Consider the following 14,416-nt stretch of genomic DNA (forward strand, 5'->3'; position numbering starts at 1 on the left):
ATTTTATTCAAATTTTTGAAAATAATTGAATTTTGAAGAGAATTTTTTGGCGAAGAATTTTATTCAAATTTTTGAAAAGAATCGAATTTTGGAGAAGAATTTTATTATTTATAAAGATAATTAAAATTTTGAAGAGAATTTAAAAAAATTTTTTAACATAATTGAATTCTTGAGAAGAATTATATTAATTCTTGAAAAGAATTCAATTGTTGCGAAGAAATTTATAAAAAAATTTAAATAATTGAATTCTTTTATTTTTATTATTTATAAAAGTAATTAAAAATGTCTGCGTAGAATTTTATTAAAATTTTTTTTAATTGTAGGTATTCTTTAGAAAAATTTTATTCAAATTTTTAAAAATAATTGAATTTTGGAGAAGAACATAATTGAATTTCTGCAATGAATTTTATTACGTTTGAAAATAATTGAATTGATTCTGCAATTATTTGTAACTCCTCCGAATTTAATTTTTTTAGCTTCTTTAACTAAAATTCTTCTATAAATCCATTATTTTTAATAATTAATTAAATATACATTAAAAAATTTAACTAATTTCAGAAAAATTTGAATCATTAAAATTTTTCAAATATCTAATTTATTTAAAATTTTTAATTAAATTCATTGAAAATTGAAATTTTATAAAATTTAAAATTGAAACCTTCTGAAGTTAATCTATTTATGAAAATTGTAAACGAAACTCTTTTAAAATTCAATTAATTTTGAAATATTGAAGTAAAATTATTTATTTTATAATTTGTATAAGTAATAATTTTATGATAGTTAATTAAGTCAGTTATGATAGAATTAAGTTATTTAAAAAGAAATTCTTGTCAAAAAAAGAAAAAAATAAAGATTTTTTTTCTATTTTTGACAAAAATTTCTTTTTAAATAACTTTTGTATTAGAATTTGTGATAATTCCACAATTTATAAGTCAAACAAAAAAGTCACCAAAATTCAGAATTTTTTTACAAATTCTAAAAATTTAATTTTATCCCGTAGTTTAAATAAAAATCCCTGACTATGCACTGACCTCTGTGGCAACCCTGTAATACAATCAGAAAAAAATAAAAATTTCTCGCACAGAATACAAAATAAACTGAAGCAGACTTTTCAGATTAGGTATTAATAAACTATCATATTGAGAGTACTCGAACGGGGTCAATTTCTTCAACAATATTTTTTTTTTTCTTTATTTTATTCATTTTTCCTTTTTTTGCCATATCAGCAGAGCAGATTTCAATTTTCAAATGAAACGCGAAAAAAAAGGTAGAGCAAAAGTAGCCGCGTAAAATTTGTCTCGAACCGTCGCTATCACCTGGTCTGATTTCACACTTTTATTTCATTTGACAACGATGGCAAACGTTGTATGAAAATTTCAATTTCCGAATCCACATGGTTATATAGAAAACCGTCTGGAGAGGAGCCAATTCAAAAAAACACTCGGTACCAGTTTATATAAGCGTTTCGTGCGTAGACTCATTCGACACACAGGACGATGAGAATGGAGAGAAGAGGGGGGGGGGGGGGTAAGAGAGGTAGAAGCGAATACAGGAAAATATAGGTAAATATCTTCAAGATATTTTTATCCACGGTAAGAAGAGAAATAATATTCATTGAAATGATCTCTGCTTTCCCATGAGAGAAAAAGGAGCGAGAGAGAAAGGAAGAGGGGAATTTGTGTTATCAATTCGTAAATTCAATTTCAAAATTCAATTTCCAATTTGTCTATTGCTGACAAGTCGAACACTATATCCAAAGTATGTTTGAAAAATGTATATATATTTTTCCTCATATTTTCATTCAATTTAAAAATTTATCATTGTTATTGTTGAAGGAATATTTCTTTTCTAAAGAATGATATGAAAATATTTTTTTTCCTTTTAATTATTTATTCAACTAGCTGAAATAACGCTAAAATCAAATTCTTTTCCAAAATTCAATTATTTTTCAAATATTTAATAAAATTCTAGGCAAAATTCAATTTTTTAAAAATTTTTAATAAAATTTATTAGCAAAATTTCAATTATTTTCAAAAATTTTCCTCAATTTTATATGAATTCAATTATTTACAAAATTCTTTGAATTCTCGTAGATTTTCTATTCCTTTAATATTATATATTCCTTTAACAATAACAATGATAAATTTTCTAATACAAAATTGATTTAAAAATTAATTTCAGTTAAAATTTTACTTTTGAATATTTATTATTCAAATTATTCAAATATTCAAATAATATTTGAATATTAAAAGCATTATAGAAATAAATTTTAAGAAATAATTGAATTTTGAAAAGGTTTCAAATAAAATTCTTTAAAAATCTTAATTTTTCATACCAACCAATAACAATTCTGTAGAATTAATTATTTTGAAAAAGTTAAATTGATTTTTTTTCTGAAATTATTTCAAGTGCTTATTTTTTAATACGTATTCAATTGAAGAATTTCTGAATAATTGAAATTTCGTAAAATTGAATTCTAAACAAATGGATTTGAAAACTCTCAAAGAACTTTTTTAAAAATTATTAATTATTAATTATTAATTGATTTAAAGAAGAATTTTATTTTAAAATTCTAGAAAATAATAATTGAATTAAAATGATGAAAATATTTTTGAAATTGATCACTCCGAGTCGAAGACTCGGAGTAATCATTTTCTTCATGTTTTATAATAAATATTCTTATAAATTGTTAAACTTCAAAAAGGTTTAAATTTGACATTTTTGAAAATCTTGATTCCTGTCGAAAAATAATACTTAATGATTAAATATTTATTTAAATTGGAAAATTTAAATATTCTTTTTCTGAATTCTATAAAAATACAAAAAAAAAATTCCACTTTCTAAAAAGAATGTACATTTGATTGATTATTAAAAATGTAACGTTTTAAAATATTTCCCATTCAATATTTTATTAATTTTGAAATAAAAATGCTATAGCTTGATTAAAAAAGTAAAATATTAAAAAATATTTTTGCGGTATTTGCTTATTTCTCTGATTTTTTTAAATTTCATGGAATTAAATTTATTGAAATTGAATATACTCCACAATTGGCAATTTGTAAATTGATTTTCTTTATTCATTTATGGATTTTTTTGTCATTCGAACTGAAGGTATATTAATTTTAAATGTGATAACTATACACCCACAAAAATAAATTGGTGAATTTAACTGAAAAATTATATTTGCGAATTCTTAATAAAGGAAATAATTTTTTATTTAAATTAATGAATGAAAAATAATAATTATTTTAAAAACATATACTTATTCAGTCAGAAATACAAACAAATATTAGAATTTAGTTTAAAAGTATATTTCTAGTAACTAAAATTATATATTTGACTTCAGTAAAAGTTTATTTATTTATTTATGCAAAAAATTAAATTCTTAGACTTGAAATAAGGTGAAAATCGCATTAATAAAGTATTAAGAATATTTGAGTCTAATTTATAAATTATCATCAAAAATTAATCAATTTTATAAAAAATATTTAATTAATTATTAAAATAATGAGCATTGATTTTAAGAAAAAGTCTTTACATAAGGATAATTAGAGTTATTTGGTGAAAAAAAAATTTATTTGATATGCAAATAAATTCTTTTTGAATCCAATTAAAATTTTTCTTGATTCGAACAGATTTTACTAAATTTAAATAATTTTTTTTTTATTCTACTAAATTTTGTTCAATATTCAAATAAATTACTTCGTGTGCAAGAGAAATTTGCGAATAAGAACCCGTCAATATGTATTAAAATTGAGTTTGATATAATTCTCAAATTAAAGTTATTGTTCGAAAAGCATAAATTCCAGTAGACAGAGGCTTTTAAAAGGGATTTAGATTTTAATCCCCTCCACCCCCTCTACTCCTTTTGCAATAATTTATACGCAAAACTTAAACGCAGAGTAAGCCTGCTGTAATAATATTAGATAAAGGTATAAGCTTTTGGGAAAACGATCTGTTGGTAAAACTCTCAATTGAAAACGATAGCAAACATTTAGAGTCGTTGGCTCTTTTCAAAGGTATCATCACTCGGTTAACTTTGGCCTCTGGAAATTTTCGGAAAATTCAGGAGAGATAATTCATTTATACATATATATATTTCTCTCTCTGTCTCTCGCTGAATTAATTACATAGCAATGTTAGTGACTCAGCATTAAACCAAAACTACTACTTATACATGTATCTGTATATTAAATTTCTCAGTGAAGTGATTTCATAAACTAAATCAGAGTAAAAATATTAATATATAGGATTTATTTTTTTTTTATTTCTATTTTTACTTTCATTTTCACTTTCGATTTAAAAAATTTTATTTCCCTTCTCACTTTAATAGATTTTTATTTTAATTTGCACTTTGATACAATTTTATTTTCACTTTTTCAGAGTGAAAATAAAATTGTACTAAAATAAAAGTAAAAATGAAATTACATCATGAATCCTCTTAATAAATTATTTAACTTATCAATAATTATTTAAAATAAATAAATTTTATTTAACTCAACAAAATTTATGTGAATTAAATAAATTTTATTTAATTGAAGAAAATTTATTTAAAACAAATCAATTTTATTTAATTTATAGTAATATTTTATTTACTTCGAATAAATATTTTATTGACAATTAATAAATAATTTATTTTTACTGAAAAATTCCTTTATTCTCACCGTATGAATATTTTATTTTGACTGAATAAATATTTTATTTCGAATAAATGAATATTTTATTTTCACCAAATGAATACTGTAGGTATTTGCTCCAAATATATTTTTTTATTTTTTGTAATTTATTTTAATGTTTTTATTTACTCAAAACTTTTTTTAGAAACAAAATATATTTATTTAAAACAAATAAATTGCAAATAAATAATAATTTATATTTCACAATAAAAATCATATAATTTTTACTAAAATCATATAATTTTTATTGAAATCACAATATATTTTTGAAATCAAACAATTTATGTCAATTAAATGATATTTGCTTCAAATACAAAAATAATTGTGTCAAATACAATTTGCATCTTTGATTTGAATAAAAGTTATTTAAATCAAGTAGGTACCTAAATATTTATTTAATAACAGACAAATAATCAGTTTTATTTGAATCAAATAAATTTTTCTCACTTCAATATACGTATAAAGAAATTCTCGACAATAAAATTTTGAACCTAAAATTATAATTCGTACGTTCAAAACTTTAAGATCTAAATTCCAATAACACGTGGAATGTGAAAAGTCACAAAAATAAATGAACAAAATACCGTCTCGTACTCGTTTTCTGTCTATAAAATTCTATATAGAAATTTAAAACAAAAAATTTTTTCTCTTCGGGTAGAAATATTTAAAGTAAATTAATTCGATGAAATATGAAAAAAAATCTTTTTTTTTTATCAATAATATTGTCTCGTTATGTTTATAAATAAATAAATAATTTTGAAGAGGATAAGAAAAGAAGCATTTGGTATTTTTTTGAATAAGAAATAAATAAATAAATAACTATAAAATAATAAACAAAGAGGAAAAAATAAAATATGATTTCATTTTTTACAGTTATATAAAAATAAATTTAAATTTAAAATTAAAAAATTGAAAATTGAAAATTTAATTGAATTAAAATAAAAATTAAATTGGACATAAAAAAATTATGTATTCATTTCTGTTTGAAAAATGACAAATGAGAAAACGCCATATGCAACCTATATTTATAATGAATTGGATATTGTTGATAATTAAAAATGACTTACGACAAACTGTTAATCTTTGTTATGAGTTTTCACCGATTAACGTAAATCACTTATGACATTTTCACTTTGTAGAAATATATATATACATGTATATGTAAAGTATTAGATGGGGTAAGTTGAAATCGTATAACTTTGTAATTATACTACTTCTCTATTCTCTTTTGAGATAGTTTCCCATTTTGACTTTGGCTGCCATAAACTTACATGCGAGGCAGCCATGTAAATGCATTAAACGTATATATATATGTATATATACATATAGAATGAAATAAAAAGTTTGATCCGACAAATTAATACAACTTTCATGTAATTTTATTTTATGTGTTTAAAGAAAAAAAAAAGTTTGAAAAAATAAAGTTAATATACGTTGAGAAAAAGTAATTCAAAGTGTTTATGTTAACTTCTACTTTTTTTTCTCTTCATAAAACACGTTATTTAACTGCTTTCAGAGAAATTATTCTCATTTCAATATATAAATATAATTGAATTTCAATGTGAAAATTTGGAAAATTATTCAAAACTTAGGATAAAATAATTGGGAATAATTAGATATTTTTTTTTTTTTTTAAGTAGTAAAATATTATTTGAATGTCTGACTATAATTGTCTTTTACTACTGATAGAAAATTTAGAAAGAATTAAAAATCAATTGTCTGTCCATAAGACAGTTATTTACTACTTACATGAAACTTACAATTATTTACACTATGGATTATTATTATTGTCTGACTAAAAAGGGCTTTTACTACTGCAACCAAAATTAATAAGACATTGACATACTATCATAAATTTTCTTATTATATTAAATTTCTAAATAGATGCTTAAAAATTAAAATAAATTAATAAATATCAATAAAGTACTGCAAAAAAGGTTAAAAAATTTTAAATACTTTGTCTGGCTAAATATGACTTTTACTACTTAAGAGAATATTAAAAGCTGTTAAATGTCTAATTCCAATTGTCTTTTACTACTGATAGAATTTTTTAGTTGTTTTCTGACTAAAACTGACTTTCAGTACTGATAATAAGCTTTAAAAATACAAAAATTCTTTGTCTGGCTCAATATCGCTTTTACTACTGAAACAAATATTGAAACTTTTTTAAATGTCGGATTTCAATCGTCTTTAACTACTAATAGAAAATTAAAAAGAATTTTTAAGTTGTTGTCTGAATAAATTAAGGATCTACTACTTACACAACATTTTAAAATAAATTACAATCTTTGTCTGACTAAAAATCTCTTTTACTACTTAAGACAAGATTAAAAGAATTTCAAATGTCTGATAACAACCTTGTTTTACTACTAACAGAAAAATTAAAAAAATCAGGTTATCTAAAAAACTACTTTTACTACTGATAATAATAGTTACAAAACAACAAAAATGTTTTGTCTGATTAATAATTTCTTCTACTACTGAAAAAATATTAAGTATTCAAAATGGCTAATTGCGATTGTCTTTTACTACTTAATTTTAAAAATGTTGTTTGTCTAAAACTAATAACATGATACTTATAATAATTTTTATGTGCTAGTCTTACTAAAACTGACTTTTACTACTTCTGACAAATTTTCAAGAATCCAATAATGCTTTGTCTGACAAACAACAGCTTTAAGTACTGAAATAAAATATATTAACATTTACGACGTTCAGCTGATACGAAATTTCAAATAAATAAATAAATAATTGTATACAGATTATAAAAATAATACCATTATTATAATATTGGAAATTAATATAATTAATATAATATAAATACAATATTATAAATATTAGAGAATGTGAGAAAAAAAACATGTCAATTTTTCTTCAAAATATTTGCAACAACGTGATAATAATTTTAAACAGAAAAGAAAAACATTTAAATCTTCTCGTTGTCGGGGGTATTTTTATAAAATCGCTAAATTTCTATTTTATTTAGACCTTTTCTTGAGCTTTTAGCAGGCGTGCTTCCACATAAAACAGGAGTACTATGAGAGAAAAGCCATCTAGACGTTTTCTAAAAGAAGAATAATATATATATATATATATATATATATATATATATATACACATAGAAGAAGAAAAAAATAGTTTCTCGTCTTTCTCACAAAGTGCACATTGTTGTTTACTGCAAAAGCTTAGTAAAATGTGATTTGCATAGTTTGTTGCACACTTGGATTTTTTCCCTATACCCACCCCCTTTTTCTCCACCCTCTGGACAATTTGTTCTGAATTTATTTTTCTATTAAAGAAGAGAAAATAAAAACTTGATCAAAATATAAAATATGTGGATGAATTCAGTGGTCACTTTTCCATCCCTGTTCATTATTTGAAATTTAAAAATTATTTTCAAATCTGCTTCAAAATTTTACAGAATTAATCTTCACTGTTTTTTTAAAAAGCGGAAAAAATTCTTTTATATCAATTAAAGTGAGTTTTGAAAATTATTTACTATTTTCTCTAAAAGTGTTAATGTTTATTAGAAAATTTATTTTTTCTACATCGTTAAAAATTGATTTGTGTTTAAATATTTTTTCTTACTTAATTGTAACGTAATGTAATTAATAGCTTGATTAGAATAAACTTTATTTGTCTTTTTACATTATTTCTATTATTAATGAACAAACATTGATTTTTTAAAACTTATTATTCAGCTTCTAAACTAAAAAATTTGAAATTTAAATTTGAGATTAAAAAAAAAAATTAGCTCAAATATTAGCGAAATAATTTCAAGCTTTTTATTAAAAAGATAGAGAATTTAAGAAAAATTAAACATTTTTAAAAAAGTTATCTTAGTAAAAAATAATCAGTGGAGAGAATCATAGTAAAAATACAGTATATAGTGATAGTTTTATAGTGAAAAACTATATGAAATGTAACTTAAAACGTGGCTGACTATTATATCCGGAGGAAAAATTTCTTTTTTCCGTTTTTATAAATTCATGAGAAAACTGTTGGTCTGAATAATGCAGTAACATGTTTCCCCTCCCTGTCTCTCTTTCTTTTTTTTCATCTCTCTTTCTCTCTTTTCACATCTTTTCCTATCTTTGCAAAAAGGGTTGAGAGTCCTATCTTCCCTCTTTGTCCGCACTCATAATACTCCACCCATTTCATCCTCTTCCTCTCACTCTTTTCACCCCCCCCCCTCTCATCTTACTCGACCTTTCACCCTCGTGCACTCCATCCCTGTCTTCTTACATAGACCATCCCGTATCTACGGATCCTTCCGTTGAATTTCCTTCCTTTTCTCGCTTCAAGTCGTTTGTTTTGAATGAAACCGCCGCTCTGGCACTTAAACTTACTTATGAAATGCGGCTTTCATAAAACGATTAATGCACTGCAATGACTAAGTCGATATTATATTAAAACGAAAAGGAAAAGGTTTCTTTTCTTTCTGTCTCTCTCTCTCTCTCTCTCTCTTGATAAAAAAATAATAATAATAATAATGATAGTAATTGAGATGAAAAGAGAACTTACTTCAGTTTTTATATTAAATATTTTTAAATTTAATATAAAAAAATTTAACTAAATATTTTTAAATAGCACAATTCGAAGATGATAATTGTAGTCAAGGTTGGACCCTGACTACAATAGTAAAAGTCAGTTTTTTTAAAAAAGGGTCCGTAAAGTCAGAGACTATTTCTGAGATATTTGTATCAACCGCACCCAATTTTCCCCTATTTAAAGAAAACAAAAATTTAAAAAGAAATTCGAAAAGAATGTATAAGAATTTCCAGATGGCCTTTTAACTTTTCGTTGAGAAGAATGAGAAGAATAAGAATAAGAAGAAGAAGAAGAAGAAGAAGAAGAAGAAGAAGAAGAAGAAGAGAGGAAATCGTGTTCGTGCAAATTGCACAGTTCATGGCAGACATTTTCCTTATTAAGGCAAGTTTCCTCGGAAATGCTTATAGCGAGTGAGAATCCGCAAACATCTGTATTATCTATAAGATTTATTTACATTGTACACTTACTTGCGTAGCCAAGTCTCTCTATCTCTATCTCTCTCTTTCTCACTCGCCCATTTAGTTCATTAAGCGTGACGTAAAACATAACAGCAAAATGTGAGACACAACAAAACTTCCTTTCTCTCCAGTGCACAGTTAACATAAGAAAATTTTCACTATAAACGTGAATTCACAAAATTTGTATTAAAAAAAAGGAGACTCTCTTAGAGGCATGCAAATCGCATGAGGAGTCGTTAGTCGCGACGATAAAAATTCTTGTAAATTACACTCAACTTCAATATAATTTAGTATAATATCTTTAGATTTTGGAAACGCTTGATTCCAAAATATATTCTCTAATTGAGGATATATTTCAAAAAAGGGTTTTTTTTCAAATAGGGAAAATTTTTTTCTACGGCTACTAAGTTTTAAAATAATTAAAAATGCTTTGTCGGACTAAAAATCGCTTTATCTACTTATCAAAATATTAAAAGCTTTGAAATGTATACTTGCAATTGTTTTTTTATTACTAATAGCATTTTTTATTAGTCGTCTGACCAAAACTGACTTTTACTACTGCTAATAAGTTTTACAAATGGAAAAATGATTTGTCTGACTAATAGTCACTTTTACTACTTAGGTAAATATTAAAAGTTGCTAATATGTTTAAAAAACGAAAAATACTTTGTCTGGCTACAAATCGCTCTTACTACTTACAAAAATATTAAAAGCTTTTAAACGTCTACTATTTCTTTTTACAACTCATAGCATTTTTAAGTTTTTGTCTGACAAAAATTTACTTTTACTACTGACAATAATTTTTTAAAATCCAAAAATGCTTCGTCTGAATAATTATGAATTTTAATACTCAAGAAAGTACTAAAACCTTTAAAATGTTTAATTGCAATTGTTTTTACTACTCATTGAATTTTTGATTAGTTGTCTGACCGAAACTGACTTTTACTACTACTAATAGGTTTTTAAAATCTAAAACTGCTTCGTCTGAATAATTATGGATTTTACTATTCAAGAAAGTATTAAAAGCAATGAAATGTTAGATTGCAATTGTTTTGACTACTCATTGAATTTTTTTATTACTTGTCTGACCGAAACCTGACTTTAACTACTGCTAATAAGTTTTTAAAATCCAAAAATGATTTATCTGACTTAATTGTCGCTTTAAATACTTAAGCTTTAAACACTTAATACAAAACTGACTTTTACTACTATTAATTAGTTTTAAAAATTAAAAATATTTTGTCTGGACAGTAATCGCTTTTACTACTTAAGAAAATATGAAAAGCTTGTAAATGTCCAACTGATATTGTCTTTTACTACTGATAGCATTTTTAAGTTGTTGTCAAACTAAAATTTACTTTCACTACTACCAATAAGTATTTTAAAATCAAAAAATGCTTTGTCTGTCTAATTATGACTTTTACTACTTAAGAAAGTATTAAAAGCTTTAAAATGTTTAATTGCAATTGTTTTTACTACTCATTGAATTTTTAAGTTGTTTTCTAACTAAAATTCACTTTTGTCACTACTAATAAGTTTTTAAAATAGAAAATGCTTTGTCTGACTAATTATGGCTTTTACTACTTCAGAAATTATTAAAAGTTTTTAAACGTCCAACTCTTATTGTCTTTTACTACTGATAGCATTTTTAAGTTTTTGTCTGACTAAAACTCACTTTTACTACTGCTAACAAGTTTTAAAAATACAAAACTGCTTCGTTTGACTAAAAATCTCTTTTACTACATAAGAAATTATTGAAAGCTCTGAAATGTTTCATTACAATTGTTTTTTACTACTAATAGAATTTGTTTGTTTGTTACTACTAATAGAATTATTTGCTGTCTGACCAAAACTGATTTTTACTACTGCTAATTAGTTTTAAAAATCCAAAAATTCGTTGTCTGACTAAAAATTGCTGTTTCCACTTAAGGAAATTTTACCAGAATTCAAAAATGAACGCAACTGTTTCTTTTTTACTACTAATAGAAAATTGGAAAGAATTCTTAAATTGTCTGACTAAAACTGTCTTTTACTCCTGAAATAAAACAAACTATTTTTTTACACTTTATTTCAGCAGTAAAAGTCGTTCGAAATTTTCATTTCAGTTTAAAATTAAATTTAATTCTAAATTATGATACAAAACACGATATGATATATACAAAAAAATCACGTAATTCGAAGAGAAAACAAAGTTATTAAAAAAAGAACACTAAAGGACAGTCTCATTTTGTACGATTCCTTTTTTTGCTAATTTCTTTCTCTTTTTTTCTAGGTTTGCGGGAAATTGAAAAGCAAAGTGGAAACCTTATTGAATAATTAAATGCATAACTCTGTATATGGGATCATCTGAATGGTGAGCGGGTAAAGGCCACCAATTCATCTCCGTCCACATAGTCTAGTCACCCAAATCAATATCTGAATTCCCATGAGTTGATTCCAATTCGAGCATGACCGATCAGCCTCAATAAAATTCGCAAAAAACTAACACTTCCTCTTTTCTACTCGTTTATAGTGAACATCTTGAAATAAATATAAATTTCAGTGAAAGTAATTTCTTTCCAGCATTTAAAAATAAAGCATGTAAACGTTTCTTAAATCAAATACTTGAAGCATTAAAAAAAAAAATTCGTATACGAAAAAAGAATCAAGATTGAAAAAAAACCCGAACAATGGATTTCCGTTTCCTATTATCCACGTCTAACTAAAGCGTTTTTTGACCCGTTAAGTTTATTAGAAAAGAAAGCATTCTTATCCATTTCTTCGTGATTTTATTATTCCAATCAACTCTTCCATGAATAAAATTACTCGAGACGTATTAAAAAAGATTTTTTTTTCTCTCCCCACTCCAATATCTATTTTAATATTCATGTCAGAGTAAAGATTCGCAATAAGGAAACAATTTTCAATCTACTATAATATGATATTTAAAAAATTTATAAAATTTATAAAATTTATGAAATTTATAAAATTTATGAAATTTATAAAATTTATTAAATTTATGAAATTTATGAAATTTAATTTCTTATATTGAAAATTATAAATTAATAAATTCCGTAAATTTTTTCAGTATAACACTACGCTTATAGGTGAAAAAAAACTTTTTATTTGGTTCGAAAAAAAATAGTGAAGATGAAGAAAAAGAGGGAGTTGAAGGGGAGAAAAAAAAGTCAAGTTGACTTTATTGGAACAGAAGATTTTCAGTGAAAGAAATACAAAGCACACAATCGAATCAATACGATGTCAGCGTTGAAAGACGAAGAGTGACGAATGTTCGAGGGTCGAGTTGCCATTAAATTTCTCTCTCTCTCTCTCTCTCTCTCCATCTGAGCATATATGCCAATGGCACGAAGTCGCTTTTGAGAGCATTTGCACCCAACTTTGTGAATAAAGACAACCAACTATATCGTAGTACTTGACTCTCATGAACTTTGTCTCTCTAAAAGAAAAAAAGAATTTTTACCCGGATTATTTTACACTGGACGCATATTTACCCGGTTGGCTTCCTTTTATTTCGCAAAAAGCAAAAAAAAAAAAAAAAATAGAAAGAAAAAAAAAACTTCACACTGAATGCGGTCAATGGATTTTTATGGAGCTTTACTTTTCAACGAGAGGAGAGTCTCCAACTCCCTGGGAATTCTTTTCCTCAGATCAAAAACCCAGAGCTCTGTTTTTCGAGTCACTTGTCAAGCACAATCCCACAAATTTTCGAGACACATTTCATCCGCCGTAAAAGTTAACAATTTGAAGAATGCGCGCGCGCGAGCGCAGAAAAAAAGGAAAAATTTCTATTTCAAATTCTATTCTAAATTCTCCATGTTTTCAAAATATCAGTGTCCAAATATATTTGTTTCACTCTTTCACTTTTATTTCGTTTAATAAATCGATAACTTTGTTCTTTTATTCTCTATATACATGGACAATATTTTTTTTAAGAAAAAAAAATGTGTTAACAGATTTTTTATTTTAATACAAACAAAATTTGCAGTTTGTCAAAATAATATTATTTTTTAATTTGATTTGATTAATAATAATTAATAATATAAATAATATAATAATAATAATAATAATCAAATAATTTTGATTAATAATGATTTTAATTTGATGTTTAATAAATTATTAATTAATTTGTAATATTAATTGACAATAATTAATAATTAATTATTATTATTTATTTAATTTATTTTTAAGTTTTAAATAAATATTTATTTGATAATAGGTAAGTAACCGGTTATTTGAATCAAATAAAGTTTTTTTCAGAGTATAATAATATTCGTTCATTCATTCTGTTCGCAGTTTGCAGTTAGTCTTTGAGTATTTTTTTTTCTAAACCATTTTGCTTGGCAGATCAAAATTATAGTTTTCCAATTTGTCAATAACAATTTTATATTTTCTATATAGAAAAATAAAACTGAAAAATTTCAAAGATTTTTATAAAATATAAGTAAAAAATGTCCATAATGTTGATTTGTCAGCAAACAAATATTTGTTTACAAAATTTTTAGTTTCTTTTGGAAAAAAAATTTGTAATTTCTATTGTTTAATCGCAATTTTTAACAAAATTATCATTTATTTAGAAATAAATAAAAAAAAATTTGCAGAATTTCTATTTTATAATGACAATTTTTATACAAAATCTTGTTTTTCATTTTTCTTTTTGAAAAAGGGAAAAAATATATTTTCTATTGGAAAATAAAACAGAAATTTCAAAGATTTTTAAAATATAAATAAAAA

The sequence above is a fragment of the Leptopilina heterotoma genome, unplaced genomic scaffold (assembly GCF_015476425.1).
Source record: "Leptopilina heterotoma isolate Lh14 unplaced genomic scaffold, ASM1547642v1 Lhet_13, whole genome shotgun sequence".
Taxonomy (NCBI): domain Eukaryota; kingdom Metazoa; phylum Arthropoda; class Insecta; order Hymenoptera; family Figitidae; genus Leptopilina; species Leptopilina heterotoma.